At 38.9% G+C, this 22385-nt stretch overlaps 1 long non-coding RNA gene across 4 annotated transcripts in view; it reads right to left on the reverse strand.

The window, feature by feature from the left end:
* The window catches only part of LOC106830450 (uncharacterized), a 118020-nt gene that overhangs the window by 26992 nt on the left and 68643 nt on the right, over nt 1-22385 (reverse strand). The window contains exon 1 of one of the 4 annotated variants that reach the window (XR_006522341.2): nt 10200-10448. The exons of the other annotated variants lie outside the window; for them this stretch is intronic. This is a non-coding gene — a long non-coding RNA (uncharacterized lncRNA). Of the gene's footprint in view, nt 1-10199; nt 10449-22385 lie in introns of those variants that run through there. 4 annotated transcript variants of the gene reach the window in all.

A 22385-nucleotide genomic window follows, 5' to 3' on the forward strand; every position in this document is an offset into this window, starting at 1 on the left:
AAAAAAATAAAAGAAGACAACGAAAGTTGTAATAGATAGATAGGTAAATAGATAGATAGATAGATAGATAGATAGATAGATAGATAGATAGATAGATAGACATGAGAGTAAATTAAAAAACAGCTGCCTTTTAACTCCAAGTTGGTGACTGGGAGTGGGAGATAATTAAAAAACGAAAAACTTATAGCAGACTACTTGACCCAGCAGTGAACAATATTACATAAACATGGTTTTGTTAGCCAAAATTATGTTAACCAAAAATTGAACATAATTATGAAGAACGGGGGAGGGAAGAGCTGGCAGGAATGCATGAGACTTAAATCCTCCACTACACTAATAGCAAATAAATAATTAATGTCTAAAATTGCATCTATTTGGCTTATCCACCAAGCCCAGGAACACCAAAGCCAAATCCACACAGTACCATCCCACGTAAGTAAGTCCTTTTCACCTCTCATTCACCTGAAGCTCCAATCATGGGAAGAATCTGAAACCACAACAGGCAGGGATAAGAAAAAGCTGTACAAGATGGAGAAATCAAGGAAAAGCCTACCACAATCTCCCCTTCCTACTACAGAATGACTGGAAAAGCCATGGGATTTGGCAAAGTAAACTAGCTCTGGGACAGGTTTGACTGGGCAGCGGAGGGGGCATGAAGAGTCCAGCAGTTTCCCGTTTGCACCCCTTGAAGGTGCGCTCCATACATCTAGCAGCCCTGGGAGTTTCCTCAGCAGCAAAAGGAGAGAAAAAGAAGGATGGGAGTGGCCTATTTTGCCAATGTTCCTCTGCACTCTGCCTCCATCCAAGGCCAGGCGACAGAACTAAGCCAATCAGGCCATAGGGGATGGAATCAAATGCCGCCATGTCATTAGCCTGTGGGCTATTTCTCATCATCTGTGGTAGCATGAACAGATATGGCCCTATCAAAACTCCGTGAGGAAGAGGAGCTCCCGAACTTCTCTACTAGACTTCAGAAGAGGAGACAGAAGGAGGGAGAGTGGACCGGAGCCTCAATCACTAGTACAGAGGAGGCTGCAGACACAAAGTGAGGAAACCTCCACTGCTCCCCCAAATGCTCCCCCTCTACCATCTGAAAACCAAAGACTAGGAAAGTGATGTTTGCATTCTAAAAATCTGTGTGAAAAGGACTGCATCTTCAGGAGGGGAGAACTGACCTATCGTTGCCTAGTGTGATGGTTCATTTTATTTATCCAGCTGGCTAGGCTTTAATGCTCAGTTGCTGGGTCAAACATCAGTCTAGATTTTGTTGTGAAGGCACTTTTTAGATGTGATTAATATTTAAATCAGTAAGGTTTGATTACTCTCCATAATGTGGGTGAGCCTTATTTAACAATTGAAGGCATTAAAAGACTGAGCTCCCCAGAACAGGAAGAGACTCTCTCCAGACTGCCTTCAGACTCAAGACTGCCACATCAACTCTTCTCTGGGTCTCCACCTGTCAGCCTGCTCTGCAAATTTCAGACTTGCCAGCCCCAACAATCACAAGAGCCAATTCTTTCAAATAAATGAAGACATGTAATATATATTTAATAAATATATAATTGATATTATTTATATTAACGAATAATTTATATGTAAATATATATCTAATAGGATACATATATGTGTGTGTATATGTGTGTGTATATATTTCCTATTGTTTCTGTGTCTCTGGTGAACCCTAACTAATATACCTGGTGTTGTATTAACACCAACTCCTAGAAGAGACATCTGACCTCTTGCCATCAGTGTAATCCTATGTACCAAGTCCTGGAAAGGACATTTATTATATAAACTCCAAAGGCCCTGAAGTTTATCATCAAAACTCAAGAACACCGAATTTAGAAAGGGGCAAGAAGCAGTGCCTGTGGCAAACCTGCACATTATTGCTTCTAGGATTCCTCAGAGGTCAGCTTTGCTACCAGGGCAGGTTTAGTTTCACAAGATTTCCCTCAGTGTGACCAAGAATTAATTTCAAAAATCTCTTGTTCCAGGAAAGTGATTTTTTTGTGTATTTTTTCACCCACAAGAATGTGGGCTTGTTTATCCTCCAACCTCAAGATTTTCTTTCTTTCTCTCATTTCTCACCTGAAAAAAAGGACACTTGTTTTTAATACAACCATTAAAAAAACCCGCTATGGGTTGGTGGTGATTGGAGAGCAGCAGTTAGATCTCAATCCTCTCTTTGCCCATCCGTTTTCCCTCCTCAAACCCCTTTTCCAATGATTTTCATCTGTTCTTCCTTTAAGAACCCACTGCAGAACCATCATGGCACACCTTCCCAGCATCATAAGCCCATGGCATTCTATTCCTTCTCAAATCTATTAGAAAGGGCCATTTTTGCACTAGATGGAGTACTGCTTATATAACTATTTTTAAATTGGATTGATTTTAAAATCAGTTGATTATTAATTTTTTTAAATAATTTTTCTCTAGAAAATACACAAAAACACAAAGAAGTAAGTAAAACTTACCCAAAACCATGCCACTTTTTAAAAATGATACCAAACGGAAATGAAAAGACTCCTTCAGGAGACATCTTTGTAAATTACTTAGAGCATATGCTTCATTTTCCATACTTCTTATAATTTTATGTAAAGGTTTTGTTATGCATCTTACCTCCCAACTAAACCCAACTTACCTTCTCCTCATAGGAGACAATGTCATATATGCCACTTCCCTCATCATTTTAGAGTTGCTCAAATAACAACAAAACAAAATACCTCCTGTTGAATGAAAGCTATCAGTATTCTTAGTTCAGATGCTTCTCCCTCATTTCAGGCCTATTCTTTCTTTTTTAGGACTGAAGTTCGTGGGCAGATTATTACAGGTAGGCTAGTTGTGTTGCTAATCAAACGATTTTTTCTCACAACCAACAGGCTTCCATTATTGACCCAACTATCAGCCATGTCTCTAATCCAGAAGACAGCCCTTAGAGCCATGAAGATCACTACTGGCATATTCTTCATGGAACTCAAGTAAAAGCAAGCCAAAGTAGATGGCAAAATAATGTCCACATTCTCTTCTCCATATATGAGCAGCTTCCTCCCAGCCTCTTGGAACTGCTGGCTGCCTTTCGCCCTCGACAGAGCAGCAGTGGCAGAGATCCCAGCCTCCTGAAGGAATATCTCGCCAAGCCCCGGATGTATGGGATAACTCCAGAAGGCGTAATGCAAAGCTGGAGGGCCCAGGGCAAATGTCAAGGCAAACATAATTTGAAAGATATTAACTGAGACTGATGGAAAGCTTCCCAAGAACTTCAACATGAGCAAATCATAAAGCAACCACCAGATGGTTATAATTACTATGCAGCCTTGTTCTCCTCCTACCCTCTTCATGAAGGGCAGGAAAAGGGACAGTGACCAATCTTCAAAGTCTGCTATGGGCTTATGCAGGGAAAGGCGAGGCCTGTCTTGCCTCTTGCCTGGGTCCGAATATGACAAGTTAGTCTAAACATGTCTGAAAGGTAGTAAGTAAAGCACAATTTTTTTCCAGACTCAAGTCAAAGCCCAACAAATTTAGGGAAAAGTAGGTAGCCACTTCCTGTATTGTGTGTTGTGGCGGACAGTAAGCAAGAACTTGCCACCAAGTATCTCTTCCAGCCTCCTGTCACAGTTCCAGACATCCTTCTATCAGAAAATTATTCTCTGTATTCCTGAGGCTTTGGGGTCCCAAGAATCCCCTTGTATAATGTTCCCATCATACCGCGTAGCTCTCTTTCAGAGCACCCCTCACGTTGTTGAAAGCAAACATCTGCAGCCTGGGAAGTGGAAACGGCAAGTTGTAAAAAGAAGATGAGGGGAGGGAGAGAAATGGCTAGTTGGGGTGAGGAATCAAGGTTACCTACACAATTTAGTTAAGAACTGACTCAGGAAGTAGGCTTTCCTGAGCTGCCTCTTTTACTCTCAAGGCATTATTTGAGGAATTATTAATTCCTACCAGATCGCAATTACTTGCAGCCAGGAACTGTGTCATATTTCTTTCCAATCAATGTGTGTGGGTGAATGAGTGCTGTTAATGGCGATGTGATTTCAAATATTACAAAAATAGGTTTAACCAAAATTCAGTTCTTGTGTTCACATCCAAAATCTAGCCTTACTCAATGACTTTGACTTTGAGCAGCCTCAGAGAGAATTATTCTCTCCTTCACCCACCTCCTGTGCTGCATTCTCTGGTAACTCTGTATCTGAGCTCTCTCTCCCCTCTCCCTTTAGATGTGGGCACTTTGAGGGCAAGGCTGCCTCACACTTGTCTTCTACATGCCCACCACCCAACGCATAGTTGACTTTCACTACCTGTTTGTAGAATGAATGTGGCCTGCAACCACCTTCCCAGAGTTCTTGAGTCTGGACCAACAACACTACTGGCCCGCTATGGTGGTGAGAGTCACCACACCCTTCAGAAATCTCCTGTTTATACAAACAGTTCTGTGGTGAACTCCAGATTGACATAGGGCCCTCATGATGTGAAAGGCTTCTGCCCTTTGCAACCTCACAAACTATGAAGGCCTGGGAGTAACAATGGCTTCAGCCATGGAATAAAGGGCTGGAGGGTCCAGGAGCCACCTCTGTTCATGCCTTTAGCTGCCATACAGCTTCTACCTCTTCCATCTGCTAGCAGCACGGCTTCCCTGTCTCCTTCAAGAAAATCCTGTGGCTTCCTCTTTACAGTTAAGGGTGAGAATTTTTGAGGAAATATAGGACCCACAAATGAGATCTTGAATTCCCAGCCAAAATATTTTGTCCAGTTGTCCAAATATATCACAGATACCAGGTCTCAGATACCAAGTTTTGGTTTTAGATGTGGTCATGGGTTAACGTGGGGCCGCATACAAAATAAGTCAGTACTTCTGGCTACTTTACCAAATTTATATTCCCTCTGGAAGCAAAAAGAAATACGGTGTAGTGAAAAGTGCAGAGGTTCAGTAGCCAGGTGGATCTGGTCTTATTTCTAGGTCTTTGTACTAGTTGTGTGGCTTTGGGCAAGTTTTACCACTTCCCAATCTCAAGTTTCCTCATCTGTAAAATATGAACAGTCATAAGATTATCTATTTAACTTGAGTAGGTTAGAGATCATGTATGCAAAGCATCTCACATTTATAGACACTTATTAAATAGTAACATCATTTAATAACACAATGTCCATTGTAAGATTAACCCTTATTTTTTGTATCCAAAAGAAAGAAAAATACTGCCAAACTATATCTCTTTGTTTTCTTATCACTTATAATTTCTATTTCACACTCATTGAAAAAGCTCTTTTAGACTTACTTGATGTGGATTTTTTTATCATATAAACGTGTGCACACATGACAAGAAAAATTTATGCAAAATAAAATGTTATGGTATTCTTAAAACTTATTCATATCAGTTCTTAGATAAACCCCAGTTTTTGGAGATTCCAAAATATGAAAATAATGTTTACTAGAGTTGTTGTAATTCAGAGCTGTTTCATAGGTACACAATAGGGCTTACTGACAGCCTCATAATCTCCCACTCCATGGCTAATCATGGTACCTTTGGAAAAGTTCTGACCCTCCCTAGGCCCAGAGTTATCAAAGGATTGTATAAGATGATATTTATGCCAAACGTAACACAGGGTCTGGTACAGAGTCAAACTTAAAAAATATTCCTTCTCTACCAAGAGTCCACAGTGTAGTCAGAAATGGCAGCAACAAAAAGCATAATCATTGCTCACTGTGTAAGCAACTTTACCTACGTTATCTCATTTAATAGCCTCAACAGGCCTGCCAGAGGGGCGACACGAGCACCACACGACCTTTTCCAGATGAGGATATGGAGGCTCAGAAAGATTAGGCCAAATGGCAAAGGTCACATCCCTAATTAGTAGCTAAGCCAAGACTCAAACCTTTGTCCTGTTATTCCCTATTTCAGGCTGTTTCCAACATACTTGGCTGCCTTTCTATTTGCACAAAATGTTTCCACAGCTTTAAGAGCAAGGAGACCATATCTCTGACTTTGCAGGATCTGTAGGATGGAAAGTCTGGCTGACTCGGGTTCACATCCCTATTTTACCCCCCATTTTACATATGAGAGAAATGAGTCATGAGGGGGCAAAAGTGACTTGCCCGAGGACACGAGGCCAATAAATGCAAATCCAGATTGTGGAGTGTCAAAGTCTGTGCCCCTCACTGCTCAGCTGCTCTGCTTCTTACACGTAAGAGAAAAATGATACCTGCTTTTCAGAGTGGTGAGAATTTAAAGTAATTCAGGTAAAGCACTTAGTCCAATGGCCCAGGTATAATATGTGCTCAATAAATAGCACCTGTAATCACTGTAGTTAATAATAACAATAATAATAATATTTTAGCAGCCCTGCTGCATCTGCTCTGTGGAGATGCCGACACAGTCCTGTCCCAGGCCAGACCTGCAGAGGGGACAGTAGGACCAAAGAATCTTCACTTAGAGGACTATATCTTCTTGTTCATTCCCAGGTTGCTTCATCTCCTTTCTAACCATAGAAATAGACTGAAAGTTACGCAGAGAAGACAAATAGCCAAAAAACATCTTTAGGATTTAGAGAGTCATGAATTAATTTTGTATTTCTACTGAGAATTCATTTTTATCTTCAGCAAAAGTCTTCTGCTGAGAGCAGAGTTCTAGTCCTACTCATAAGTGAGCGTGCTGGCAAATTCAGCTTTCCTACAGGAAACGCAAGACTTGTGACAGAGTTCTTGTGAAATCCAAAGTTTCTCGCTCGTGACTACTGTTGGCTCGTAACCAAGGGAAGACCCATCAGCTCAATAATCTTCAGAAGTGACATGTAAACAGGAGGGCAAACTGCAAATTTGCTAATGGTTCCTCTTTACCATGACCTAAACCTAGATTCTAAGAAATCAAAAACAAAAGCAAAAGTCTTACTACCTGAGATCCCAAAGCAGCATATGTCTAATTGCCCCATTAGTTTATACAAGATAAATTTTTATAGGGAGCCTCAAAATGTCACATGCGCAGGTACTGATTAAAATCCGTCGTGATGTTTTAGAACAGGATCTCTTTTTTTTTATTGAGTTAATGATAGGTTACAGTCTTGTGAAATTTCAGTTGTACATTAATGTTTGTCATTCGTGTTGTATCTCTTGACCTGTGGGATCTACAGGGGCATTTTAAGAGTCTGATATTTTACCTGAAATTCTCTGGGTACCTGTATAAGTATGTTTCCTAGAAGAAGACTTCAAACCTTTCAGTACTTTCTTGAATGAGATCTACAACCCAAAAACCATTAAGAATTGACATACAGGTAAACTTGACACTGAAAAAGTGTCCACAACCCATTGTTAAATAATAGCAAAAAAAACTGTCACAGAGTATTTTTTGTGTGGCATGCTACTTTGGGTCAAACAATACATATATTTATAGAAAAATATTAGAAAGATACACCAAAAATATTAACATTGGTTATCTCCGGATGTCACATTTATGAGTGATTTTTTTGTGTTCTCTGTGCTGTGTATGTTTGCATTTTTTTCTACAATGAACATGTGTTAGTTTTAGAACTTAAAAAAGCCTGATAGTTGTTCTTTTCAAACTCATTTCGAAAAGCATTTATAAACCTTCATCCATATCCTCCTCCATACCATTATTTCCCAAGTTACTTGCAAATCTCTGTTGGTATTGCATGACCTGGGCAATAAGAACCTACTCTCCAATCCATGGACTGGTCAGATGGCCGCTTCTGAGTTGCAAAATCTGGAGGCACAAATGTTAGACCCAGTTAGGATTTGAACAGAGGAGGCCATTACTTTTGAAGAGAAGAGGAAGGAAATAGAAGAAAAGCTGTGTAACCCAGAGAGAGTTCAAACTGTTCGTTAAGTCTATGAGCTAGTACTACATTTCAGAAAGATAGTTGCTGCTTGTAGGATGATTCGAACTCTTCCGCTCTGCAGCCACAGCAGTTAGGAAAATAAAGTTTCTATCACAAGCCCTGTTAATGTTTTATTTTCATGGCAGAACTGAGGAACCCATCCAAAATTGCTAGAAGGCAAATACATTACTCAAGGAGAATATGGTAAACTGTCCAGAGCTTGGCTTACTGTTGGTGGTCCTGTCAATGTGCAGGATTGGGAAAGTGGGAGCCCTAGGGAATTTGGGATGCAGGAAGCATCCACACTAAGGTTGCCAGATTTAGCAAAGAAAAGGCAAGATGTCTAGATAAATTTAAATTTCAACTATGAAACAAATCTTTTTCTTAGTATAACTATGTCCCATGCTATATTTGGGACCTACTTATACTAACAATTATTTGTTGTTTAGCTGAAATTCAAATTTAGTTGGGCTTCTCATATTTCATCTGGTAGCCCTAATCCACGTAGAACACAGGAGGCCAATCTATGGGGATATTTTCTCACCCAACATAGACAATGTACATATTAAAAGGAGAGAGAGTAGAGGTACAGAAAGTCTGGGGCTTAGGATGGATTCTTTAAGGAGCAGAGAAGGCTCCTGGAAATACAAGGAAGCAATGGGTTGTATAAAGCCTCTCTTGCTCCCATGTAGGAAAATTTAATCTTTCTAATGTTGTTCTTCTGGTGGTTAAACCAATATTACCCCAAAAGCAGAAGGTAGAGAAACCCAGGAAAGCCCCAGGGTACATAGTGTGCAAGCACACAGCAAAAGGACTGGGCTGCATGGCAAAGGGTAAACCTCAGAAGTGTTGCAGTTGGGGTGAGGGTAATGTTGGTTGGTTTTACTGAGTTTTTTCTACAGCCAAGATTTCAGCACTTCATGTGAATAGCTTTCACCTTGCAAAATTGTTTTCCAGAAAAAGCACACTGAAAAATAAAATAATACTTTTAAAAAACATAAGGGAAAAGAGACATGTGTTGATGTCTGGATCTATATGACACTAAATGAATGAAAAGTGGAAAAATACCCTCCTCCAGATGTTTCATCTAGGTAATAATAGAACACTTTTGCTTTCTATACAGGTGTTTGGCAGGTAAAGGCAGCCTATGACTAAGATATTGCAAAGAAAGCAGTGATTGGGAAATCAGAAAAATGTCATTTTATATTGTCCACAAGTTGTCCCTGAAATATTTTTTCATCATTCATTTTTAGCTTATGTTAAAAACAGGATTAGCCATGAAATAACTAGCTCTGCATCTATTAAGCTAAATGAAAACATTGAAATGACTTGTTAATTTTTTGTTTTGCTTCGAGTACATCCCCCACCTTTGTTCTCTGAGCATCTGATTGAGGAAGTTCTTAGTTTCCCGGAGCCAGAGGGTTCGAATCCCACTGAAGCCAGCTTGTCCCCTCACCCGCATACTCTCCTAGTGAGTGAGTGTACTAGAAGGTTGGAGTCTGACAGAATGTAACACCTAAGGTTTGATGGGGGAAGCAGAACCACCATACATGAGGTAAAATAAAGGGTTTATTATAGGGGTTAAACCAGACATGATTGTGGGAGCTGGTGAAGAAGCCTATGGGAGGCTTCTGCATCTGGCAGTGGTCCTCAAGTCACTATAGGTCAGCAAAGTCAGCAGTTGGGAAGAAAGCTAGGCATGAAGCAGGGAAGTGAAGGACAACCTGGAACCCAAGCCTGGCTCCCATGGCCTCAGAGCTCGACAATACAGATAAACTGTAGAAGAAGCTGGCTGCCGTCTGTTACAAAGCTACATAAGGCTCCTGGCCCAGGACTCAAGAACCTTGAGGAGGAGATCTGCTGGGAACTGAAGAAGCTGCAGACCCAGCTGTTGCCCCACACGCACAAGGTGAGCCAGGAGGTGGGCAATAGCAAGTGTGAGATATAGCCATACCTGGCACCCTGATGCCCACCCTCTGAGCATAATGGCTGCTGCTGCACTTCCACTGTCCAAATCTCACACAAATTTCTCTTGTGCCTCAACCTGTGGCCACACAAGGAAGAGGATTCTGGGGAACACAGCTCCCAGTACAATATAAAAGCTCCTCACAGTACCAGGATTCCCTGTTCTGCCATTGTCCAACTGGGCGATTTTGGCAGAGTATTTAATCTCTGTTTCTTCATATATTTATTAAATCATTCAAAAAGCGAATGTGCCAAGTGCTCAGTGTATACAAGTGAACCCAAGTTCCTGCTCTCATTCTGCTTATATTCTCCTTGATAACAATATCTTCATTGAAATGTTGTTGTTTGGATTTACATAGATGGTGAAAAAGAATCTAGCACATAGAAAGCACAAAATCTATGTTACTTACTCTGTGACAAGTTCATTTTCAGAGTAAGCTGATCTTCAGTGCACTTGATGAGTTGGCCTTCCTTCAGATTTCTCTACACACGAACTTGGAGAACTAACAGCAGGAGCACCCAACTCATGAGTAGATTCCTAATGCCATTTACACTCATTCCCAGCTTTTTAAAGGAGTGTCTTGCTCTGTTTCCTTACTATGAGCAACCTAGAAAGTCTTCGCTCCCCTCTCTTTAGAGTCACACTCAGAGATGACTCTGCGGGGAAAAGGAAAAGAAGGTGAAATCTGCCAGGCAGAAAGGGTCACGTGGGGAAGGAAGGCACTCACTTTCCGCATGGTTGCTGTGGTGCTGTTGTCGACATTACCATAGTCATTGTCACACTGGATAGCTGGCACAGAAAGAAAAATGGTCTCCAGCCCAGTCTAGGAGAGCTCGGAGCAGAACTTCAGGGAGAGCATAACAAACACCACACCCCCCACCACTTACCTCACTTGAAGTCTTGTTAGTACCATAATTTCCAAGCAGGCAGCAACCACGTCTGCCTCCTTTCCGCTTTCTCTACTATTGCTAGTGGCAAGCTGGTGGTTGAACGTTGTAGGTGGCTTCTAGACAGCGGTTTTCAACATTTTCTAGCCTAAAGCTTAGCTCTCCCCTGTGCATGGAACGGTTGTGATTAATAATCTGTAGTCAAAGTAGTTCCCCAACTAGGAAGTATGGGTAACATGAGGGGCTCCCTGAATAACAAGTCTGAGAATAACAAGTCTGATTCTATTCACTTGCATGGATGTGCTCCAACATAAACATCCATGCACAATTCTGGACTACAGGGGTTATTAAGAAACGCCATATTTGAAAATATCTCTCCACTACTTCCCTGCAAGGACAATATCCATTTAGTATCAGTTAACTGGTCACAAAAAGGAGAGGTGTTTTCTTACTCTTAACAGTCTCTGATCTTATCATTTGAATAGGCACATATGCAGATATTCCCTCTCTCTCTCATATGTTGTCATGTTGAGCCTCCACACAGGACTCCTGGTTTTTCCTACAGTGATATTTACAAATTCAGATCATTATGGAGATAATTATACTCTGGAAATGATGCATTATTTGGATGTCAAAAAAGAAGTCATCATTCTTCGAAATAGATGGCTGCTAGTTTTCTCAAGAACTCATTTTACAAACTCAAGTTAAAACAAATGAATACATGTTCCTCTTTTTGCTTCCCCTTTTGAGCAATTTTATGATTGAAAAAAGGCACTTTACCACAATGGAAAATACCTCATTTTTCCATTAAAATGTACTCTTTTTTTTTTAACAGCTATCAATCCACTTCCCTGTCCGTTGGGTTAAAAGGAGCTGTTCCTAGGAGACTAAGCCAAGGTCTTGACAAGGGGGTGGAAACGGAGGTGGTAAGTGAGTCTGTTAACCACCCAGCACTAAGATAAGTGTGGCAGTGTCAACAACAGCACCAAAGCAGCCAGCTGGAAACTGAAAACAAATCATGCTACTGACTAACAGTTTAGTCTCCCCTGTACCAAGTGAGAGGCCAGGCTGATTTCCCCCACCATTGGAGGCAATGGCTCCATCAGTCCTTTTTATAGCCAGTAGCCCCAGACTGGAATTGTTCTTGGTGCATATAGTATTTTGTGTCATCAAAAAGAGATAGTTCACATGGCCCAACACTCAGTTGAAACTTAGTTGAAAGGATGAAATTGGGATTACTGGTGAGGTGAAGACCAATGTACAATTGGTTGAATTTTAAATTTTTCTCTAGGCCCAACAGCTTCCATCTCTTCTAGTTAAACATAGACTTCTCCTCAGGTAAGTATTCCAAATACAAATTAAGGATTCAATCAAATATACTGATGTTTAACATAACATAGACAAATAACTTGAAAGATTGATCAAATACTTGGCTCCTCAACTTGACTTTCTTTTCCTTTTAGTTAGGAAGTCACAATGACATCAAAGAGAAAATGAGAAAGCTATGGATAGTTCAGGATTTGTCTCCACACACTAATTTTACTCTCACAAGTTAAGATTTCCTTATGGACAATATGATCTTTCCCCTTTTATTCACCTTTCCAGAAGGTTTATATGTCTTCCCAAAGACTGAGATATCTCTATAGCCATCACTCCTACAATTATCTCAGAGTTTGCCCATGTACTCCACATATGCTGTCTTATTCATAGTATACAGATGGGTTTTTCCTGTCCTTAATAGCTTAGCTTTGAAAAGTATAGGATGGATAAAATGCAGCAATCTCTTAATAATCTGTTTTAAATGGACAATAAGGAGAGATGCTCATGAGTTTCTGGTAATTTAAATTTATAGGTATCAGAAAATATTACTAATACTTCCAAATTATCACTCTCCAACACACACACACACACACACACACACACAAAATATAAAAGCACTTAGGAAGTGTTGCTCATGAGAATTTAATTATTTCAAGCCCAGTGACTCCTCTTCAGGAATGCGCTCCTAAGCAGTAATGTCTACACAAGTTGAGAAACACTAAAGATGGAGAAGCAAACAGTTGGGATAATCTTCATGTTAGATTATAACTTACACCCTAAATAACCTGGATTTGGCTGAAATTCATTCTTTTTTGTGTTTTTTTCAAATAAACTTCAGTGCGTGAGATTGTGGTGCTAAAATAGAAATACAGTAGAATCTTGTTATTGCACAAATTTGGCAAAGCTACAAGTGAAATCACGTCCCTTGAAACATAACCACCACATACAGTAAAAGCACAATTCCTCTCCATGTGCCCATAAAGAGAGTGTTAGCCCTGGTCCTCAGAGTCAACACTATAAAAGAGTTCCAGCATGTTTAGTGAACCCACATTCAACTCAGTAATTCTTATCTTGCCATTAGTGTAGTGTGTTAAAATCCATGTCCCAGTAAATTGCTGTGTGGTATATGAAATGTATTAAAGGTACATGAGGTAAAGTTATTTTCATCACATTTCACTTTAACGTCTGATCATTAGAGTATCGTTTTCCCATCCCTGTTACTGTGATTATTTCATTCTTCAACCATATTTGCCCTTGACCATGGAGGGGAAAGGAATGGGCAAAGGGATGTGGGACTTTTTGAGACCTATCAAAGGAATGATTTAAAAAAATAGAGTTGAGATTTTTTAAGCCCCCCCACACTGTACCTACTTGGGTCAAGCCTTGTCAATGCTGTCCGGTTGTTGGCATTGTGCCTCATCCATAGCAATGCTCACGATCTGATTACAAGGCTTCAGCCACAAATATACTAGCATCCCACGTGGAATGTTAGGTTAACAGGCGACGCTGCTGAGCCAGCCTTCACTGAGGCTCAGGGTGGTTGGAGTTTCCAAATTGAGAGGGTGTTCACTGCTTGCCTCCAGTTATATGGTTCCATAGCCCCAAACTGTCTGCTGGCAGGGCCCATATTCCTTCCGAAGAGCACCATATCATTTCACCTCAGTCAGACGCTAAGGAATATACCTGAGAACGTGTGAGGAGCCTGCGGATTTTCCAAGGCTGTGTTTAAAGCATTTGTGAAGGCAAAAAAGAAGTGGGATGGCTTACATTTTCCCTTTCAGTGATGTGTGTTGTCTAAAGTGATGGTGGTGCTGCTCCAGGAGTGAGAGGGCAGTGGACTTCAGGCACTGATCACTCCTTATTCTGGTCTGCTCATCCTGAGACTGCTGAAATGGCAACATGTCCTACTGATTTGTGTGAGGTCCCCTGATGAGCTGACTTCAAAGAACTGTTGCAATTAGTAGTGAAAGGGCAGCACAGTTTAGAATGAGGGAAGGAGAGAGGAGAAAAGAAGTCACCTTCACTTAGTATAACTGTGGTTTAAAGAAAATTTAAGTAAGATGCTTTCAAGACTGGACGCTGGACAAAAAATAGATGCTTTTGGAAGCTGATGGAATCCAAATGATGGAGGGCTTCTTCTGGGGAAAAGCTGTGTCTTTCAAAGGGCCTACATGAGACCACGAAAGTCAAACAATTCAGTGGAAAAATGAAACTGATTTGCTAGAGTCAGTGCTATGAAGAGACAAACAAAAAGTATGACTATCTGAACATTTTGTATTTTAACAACTTAGGATGATGCCACTGGGTGAATTCTGGCATTCAGAGCATCTTAAGAGAAAAGAGGATGCTGTCAGAAGATGAGTGTATCAAGTCTAGAAATCACAAGACCCAGAGGACACTTGAAGGCAATGACATATAAAACCCACAGGGCACGTGCTGATTCTTTTCCTAGGATTAAACTAGAAAGCCTCATTTCCTTTCTTGAAAATAGCCTTTTCAAGTTTTATTTCTCTAAAATGAAATCTTACTTCCTTCCAAAGATGCTTGTCTCCTCAGATCAACAAAACTTATCCTAGCATTGAAGAATATCAAAAGAATTTCTCCAGAAGAAATGAATTTGCATAAATGATAGTGCTTTCAAATTCAGCATGGATAGTATCTCATACCATTCATTCATTCTTCAGCAGTTAATCACTTTGTGCCAAGAATGTACTCAGTGCAGGACTGAGGTGACTTTAATAACTTCCTCCTCTAGTATTTGGGAGCTTTGTGTTAAATCAGGTCTGTGTGCTTTCTCTGAACACTTTGCTTTTCAAAAATCTTATTATTGGATGATGTCAACAACATGGCAAAGTGAGCTGTTCCCTTTTTGTCTCCCCCTTTGAGCAACAACTAAGTAGACATTCATTGACCAACAGAGGATACCCATACAGCACAACAGGACACCCGAGAAACTAAGGCAGCTATACATCTGAAGGTGGATAGACTGGCTCCCCAGGAAGTGGTAGAGATAGGTAAGCATTCCCTACCTTTCCCCGGAAACCCTATGCACATACCTGAATGCTTTCCCAGCCAGCATGAGTGCCCATAGTACCACTGTGGCCACAAAAGTGGGAACGCACATTGGTATGGCTGTGGGAAGGAGTGGAAGCAGCCCTGGGCCTGTGTTCAAATGCTTTCCCAGCTGGTAGGAGAGCCCATCCTGCTGCTGCAGTCCCAATGAGTGGCCCAGGCTCAGACTCCACAAAGAAGCCCAACTCACCAAGCACAGTGGTTGACATGACCATAAGAATAGGCAGTGGTAGATACATACACACATGAACACTTTCCAAGCCAGCACAACAGCCCATAGTACCATTGTAGCCCCTCAAATGGGAATGTGCCTTGGTGCAGCAGCAGCCCTGAGTCCATGTGTGAATGCTTTCCCAGCTGGTGGGAGCACCTACCTTACACACACAACTTCCAGCAGATGAGGTGGGATCAGAAACACAGCTCCTGCTTCACCTAACAGTAGCAGGTGGAATCTGTGACCTGATCCTATTGTGAATGTGCTAGTAAAAAATTAGTTCATCAAATACCATGAGAAACTACAGCAACTCAAAGCAGAGGAGAATGACAAATCTCCAGGAACAAATTCTGAAGTCACAGAAATTTACAATCTAAATGACAGAGAATTCAAAATAGCTGTCATAAAGAAACTCAATGACTCATAAGAAAATTCAGAAAGACAGTTCAATGAGCTCAGCAACAAAATTTATAAGAAGAAGGAATACTTCACCAAAAAGACTGAAATGTAAAAAAAAAGAGAGAGAGACAAAAAAATCTATAATCCTTAAAAAATAGATTTGACATTATTGAGGAAGTAATTAGTTATTTAGAGAATAGAAATATAGAAATGCTTCAGGTGGAGGAGGAGAAAGAGATAATATTTTTTTAAAATGAAGGAATTCTTTGAGAAATATCCAACTCAGTTCAGAAAAGCAACATATGGATTATAGGTATTCAAGAGGGGGAGGAGAGGGATAAAGGAGCAGAGAGATTGTTCAAAGAAATAATACCTGAGAACTTCTCAAACCTGGGGAAGTAACTGGACTTACAAATACATGAAGCCAACATAACTCCTAATTACATCAATGCTAAAAGACCTTCTCTGAGGCATATAATAGTAAAACTGGCAAAAGTCAATGACAAAGAAAAAAATATTAAGGGCAGCAAGGCAAAGGAAAAGAAAATAACCTGCCAATGAACTCCTATCAGGCCTTCAGGAGATTTCTCAGCAGAAAACTTACAAGCTGGGAGAGAATAGAATGATATATTCAAAATGCTGAAATAAAAAAACTTTCAGCCAAGAAAACTCTATCCAGTGAAATTATCCTTCAGATACAATGGAGAAATAAAAGCTTTCTCAGAGAAACAAAAGCTGAGGGAGTTCATCACCACTACACCTCCCCTACAAGAAGTAATTAAGGATGTCCTCATACCTGAAACAAAAAGGTAAAGGTCTACAAAGCTTTGAGCAAGGGGATAAATAGACAAAATCAGAAAAGTGCAGCTCTCCCTTAGAACAGTGTAGCAAATACTTAATTGTAACTTAAAATATAAAGGGAAGGAAAGCATCAAAAGTAACTAGAAACACTTGAACTAAGTCAAAAACTCACAAGACAAAACAGAATAATTTGTCACAACAATAACTCAGAAGAGGAAGAGGAAGGAGATTGAACCTGCTTGGGCTAATGGAGATAAGAAGCAATCAGAAAATGGACTATCTCATCTATGAGATCTTTTATACAAACCTCACGGTAACCACTAAACAAAAAATTAGAGCAGAGCCACAATTCATAACAAAGAGAAAACCTCCACAGAAAACCAGCAAAATTAAATGGCAGTCAGAAATACAAAGGAAGAGACACAACAGAAATATAGAAATACTGGAAAACAAGAGATAAAATGACAATATTAAACCCTTATATATCAAGAATCACTCTAAATGTAACTGAATTGAATTCTCCAATCAAAAGACACAGAGTAGCTGGATGACTTAGAAGATAAGACTCAACAATATGCTGCTTCCAGAAACATACCTCAGCTCTAAAGACAAAGACTCAGAGTGAAGATACAGAAGACGACACTCCAAGCAAATGACAAACAAAAGAAAGCAGATATTGCCATACTTACATCAGATAAAGCAGGCTTCAAGATAAAAAAGAGAATGAGAGACAAAGGGGGTAGTATATAATAATAAAATGGACTTTCCACCAAGAGGACATAAGACTCATAAATACATATGCACCTAACACAGGGGCACCAAAGTATATAAAGCGACTATTAACAGACCTAAAGGGAGAAATTAACAGCAACACAATAATAGTGGGGGACCTCAACACCCCACTTACATCATCCATACAGAAAGTCAACAAGGAAATGGTAGATTAAAAGAAATACTTGATCAGATGGACTTAATAAATATTTATAGAACATTCCATCCAAAAAACAGCAGAATACATATTCTTCTTAAGTACACATGCAACATTCTCAAAGATAGACCATATAATGGCAAGCCTCAATAAATTTAAGAAGATTGAAATCACATCAAGCATTGTATCCTACCACAGTGCTATGAAACTAGAAATCAACTACAAGAATAAGGCTGTGAAAGTCACAAACATGTGGAGACTAAACAACATGCTACTGAGCAACCAATGTATTAATGAAAAAATCAGAGGAGAAGTCAAAAAATTCCTGGAGACAAATGAAAATGAAAATACAACATATCAACTCTGTGGGACACAGCAAAATCTTTTATAAGAGGGAAATTCACAGCAATACAGGTCCACCTCAACAAACAAGAAAAATATCAAATAAATAATCTTAAACTGCACCTAACAGAACTAGAAAAAGAAGAACAAACAAAGCCCAGAGTCAGCAGAAGGGGAAATAATAAAAATTAGGACAGAAATAAATGAAATAGAGATGAAAAAAACAGGTGAAATGATCAATGAAACTAAGAGCTGGTTCTTTGAGAGGATAAACAAAATTGACAAACCCTTAGCCAGACTCACTAAGAAAAAAAGAGAGAAGGGGCAAATAAATAAAATTAGAAATGAAAGAGGGGAAATTACAATGGATAATGCAGAAATACAAAGGATTATAAGAGAGTACTATGAAAAACTATATGCCCACAAGTTGGATAACCTGGAAGAAATGGACAAATTCTTAGACTCATACAACCTTTCAAAACTGAATCAAGAAGAAATAGAGAATCTGAATAGACGAATCACAAGTAAAGAGATTGAAACAGTAATCAAAAACCTCCCAAAAGGACAGGACCAGATGGCTTCTCTGGATAATTCTACCAAACATTCAAAGAAGACTTAATACCTATCCTTCTCAAACTATTCCAAAAAATTGAAGAAAACGGAATGCTTCTTAACTAATTCTATGAGGCCAACATTAGCCTGATACCAAAACCAGCCAAGGACAGCACAAAGAAGGAAAATTATAGACCCATACACTGGTGAACATAGATGCAAAAATCCTCAACAAAATATTGGCAAACCTAAATCAGCAATACATTAAAGGGATCATACATGATGATCAAGTGAGATTTATACCAGGGAGGCAGGGATGGTTCAATATCTTCAAATCAATCAATGTGATATATCACATAACAAAATAAGGAATAAAAATCATATGATCATCTCAATAAATGCAGAGAAAGCAGTTGACAACATCTAATATCCATTTACGATAAAAACTCTGAATAAAATGGGTATAGAAGGAAAGTAACTCAACATAATAAAGGCTATATATGACAAACCCACAGCGAACACCATTCTTAACCATGGAAAACTAAAAGCCATCCCTCTGAGAACAGCAACAAGACAAACATGCCCCCTCTCACCACTCCCATTAAACATAGTACTGGAGGATTTGGCCAGAGTAATTAGGCAAGAAAAAGAAATAAAAGGAATCCAAATTGGAAAGGAAGAAATGAAACGCTTTCTGTTTGCAGATGACATGATTCTATATATAGAAAACCCTAAAGAATCCATCAGAAAACCATTAGAAATAACCAACAACTACAGCAAAGTTGCAAGGTACAAAATCAACTTTCAAAAGTCAGTTGCATTTCAAACTGGTGCAGCCACTATGGAAAACAGTATGGAGATTCCTCAAAAAACTAAAAATAGAACTACCATATGATCCAGCCATCCCACTACTGGGTATTTATCCAAAGAGCCTGAAGTCAGCAATCCCAAAAGTCCTGTGCACCCCAATGTTTATTGCAGCACTGTTTACAATAGCCAAGACATGGAAGCAACCTAAGTGCCCAGCAACAGACGAATGGATAAAGAAGATGTGATACATATATACAATGGACTACTACTCAGCTGCAAAACAGAACAAAATCATTCCATTTGCAATAACATGGATGGACCTTGAGAGAATTATGTTAAGTGAAATAAGCCAGCGAGAGAAAGATAATCTGTGTGTGACTCCACTCATATGAGGAATTTAAAACTATGGACCAAGAACAGTTTAGTGGATACCAGGGGAAAGGTGGGGTGGGGGGTGGGCACAAAGGGTGAAGTGGTGCACCTACAACATGACTGACAAACATTAATGTACAATTGAAATTTCACAAGATTGTAACCTATCAATAACTCAATAAAAAAATAATAATAATAATAAAAAGTCAGTTGTATTTCTATACACTAATAATGAACTATCAGAAACAGAAGTCAAGAATACAATCCCATTTATAATCACAACAAAAAGAATAGAATATGTAGGAATAAATTTAACCAAAGATGTGAAAGACCTATACACTATAAGACATTATTGAAAGAAATCAAAGATATAAATAAGTGGAAAGACACTCCATGTTCATGAATTGGAAGAATAAACATAGTTAAAATGTCCATATTACCTAAAGCAATCTACAGATTTAATGAAATCCAAATAAAAATCCCAATGACAATCTTCACTGAAACAGAAAAAGAAACCTAAAGTTGATATGGAACAACAAAAGACCTCAAATAACCAAAGCAACCCTGAGAGAAAAGAACAAAGCTGGAAGCATCACAATCCCAGACTTCAAAAGATACTACAAAGCTATAGTAATCAAAACAGCATGGTACTGGGAAAAAGACAGACACACAGATCAATGGAACATATTTGAACTCCAAGAAATAAAACCACACAGCTATTGTCAGTTAATGTTCGACAAAGGTGCCAAGAACATACAATGGAGAAAGGAAAGTCTCTTTAATAAATGGCATTGGGAAAACTGGACAGCCACATGCAAAAGAATGAAAGCAGACCATTGTCTTGCACCATACAAAAAAATTAACTCAAAATAGATTAAAGACTTGAATGTAATATCTGAAACCATAAAACTCCTAGAATGAAATATAGGCAGTACACTCTTTGACATCGGTTTTAGCATTTAGTTTTAGGTTTGACGTTGGTAATTTTTCAAATACCATGCCTACTCAGGCAAGGGAAACAAAATAAAAAATTAACAAATGGGACTACATGACTAAAAATCTTCTGCAAGGCAAAGGAAACCGTAAACAAAACGAAAAGACAACCCACCAACTGGGAGATAATATTTGCAAATCGTATATCCAACAAGGGGTTAATTTCAAAAATATATAAAGAACTCATAAAATTCAAAAAAAATAAACAACCTGATCAAAAAAATGGGCAGAGGATATGAACAGACATTTCTCCAACGAAGATATACAGATGGCCAACAGACACATGAAAAGATGTTCAACATCACTAATTATTAGGGAAATGCAAATCAAAACTACAATGAGATATCACCTTACACCTGTTATGGCTAGGATTACCAAGACAAAAAAATAACAAATGTGGGAGAGGATGTGGGTAAAAGGGAACCCTCATCCACTGCTGGTGGGAATGCAAACTGGTGCAGTTTGGAAAAACATGTATGGAGATTTCTCAAAAACTTAAAAATAGAAATACCATACAATGCAGCTATCACACTACTGGACATTTATCCAAAGATCTTGAAATCAACAATCCAAAGAGATTTATGCACCCCTACGTTCATTGCAGCATTATTCAAAATAGCCAAGACATGAAACCAACCCAAGTGCCCTGCTACAGATGAATGGATAGAAAAGATGTGGTGTATATGTATATATACAATGGAATACTACTCAGCCATAAAAAAGACAAAATCATCCCATTTGCAACAGTATGGATGGATCTTGAGGTTATGATGTTAAGCAAAATAAGTCAGACAGAGAAAGACAAATACTACATGATTTCACTCATATGTGGAAGATAAACCAAGACATGGGTAAAAAGAATAGATTAGTGGTTACTGGAGGGTAAGGAGCCTTGGGGGTGGGCGAAAAGGTAAAGGGACACATATGTATGGTGACAGATAAAAACTAGACTACTGGTGGTGAGTACAATGCAGTCTATATAGAATTTGATAAATAATAATCTACACTCCTAATTACACAATGTTATAAACTTTATGATTTCAATAAAATAACTGAAAAAAATTTTTTTCCAGTTTTATTGAGAAATAATTGGCATACATCATTGTATAAGTTTAAGGTGCACAGCATGATGGTTTTATTTATAAATATTGTAAAATGATTACCACAATAGGTTTAGTTAACATCCATCATCTCATACACATATAATAAAAAAGAAAAACAAACCTTATTATTTCACTTTTTTATTATAAAAAGGATATATGTTCTGTATAATTCAAAAAAGTTAGAAGTATATAAAGAAAAAGCCAATCTCACCTCCCTAAGGGATAAGTCATGTTAATAATTTGATGTACAATAGTTTGGTGTATATCCTTCTACTCTTTTCACTATGCCCATATCAGCATAAGTTCATATGTAGAGAAATTGTCTTTATTTATGGTAATGAGTTCACTCCATAAACATTACTTTGTAACTTGATTTTCTTTGCTTTTTTTCCATAACAGAATATTATGAACCCATTGGAAATACTGGTTTCCAAGACTTGGGGAAAAAACAATTAAATCCAGACAGCTATAAACTGTTTAGTTGCTTATGGATAGGTAGAAATCTACTACAATAAGGTAAGGAGGCATCAATTGTCCTTGTTCTTCGGAATACTTCTTCTGGCTTCTGAGTCTCTTTATAAGGTACCTACATTTCTGAAGGTTGTTGAAAAAAACTGCTAACGGCCTCTGGAAATTGGGATCATAATAAGTCATCATCATCATCCATGAGCATCAAGCTACAAAAAAGCGCTGAAGAAACATGGGAAAGATTCACAACTGTTGATGTGAAAAGCATTGGCCAGTGGGGGTGGGAGATGATGTGGGTCCCAGGCTCTGAGAAGAAATGGGTTATCTAAAACAA

The sequence above is a fragment of the Equus asinus genome, chromosome 30, assembly GCF_041296235.1.
Source record: "Equus asinus isolate D_3611 breed Donkey chromosome 30, EquAss-T2T_v2, whole genome shotgun sequence".
Taxonomy (NCBI): domain Eukaryota; kingdom Metazoa; phylum Chordata; class Mammalia; order Perissodactyla; family Equidae; genus Equus; species Equus asinus.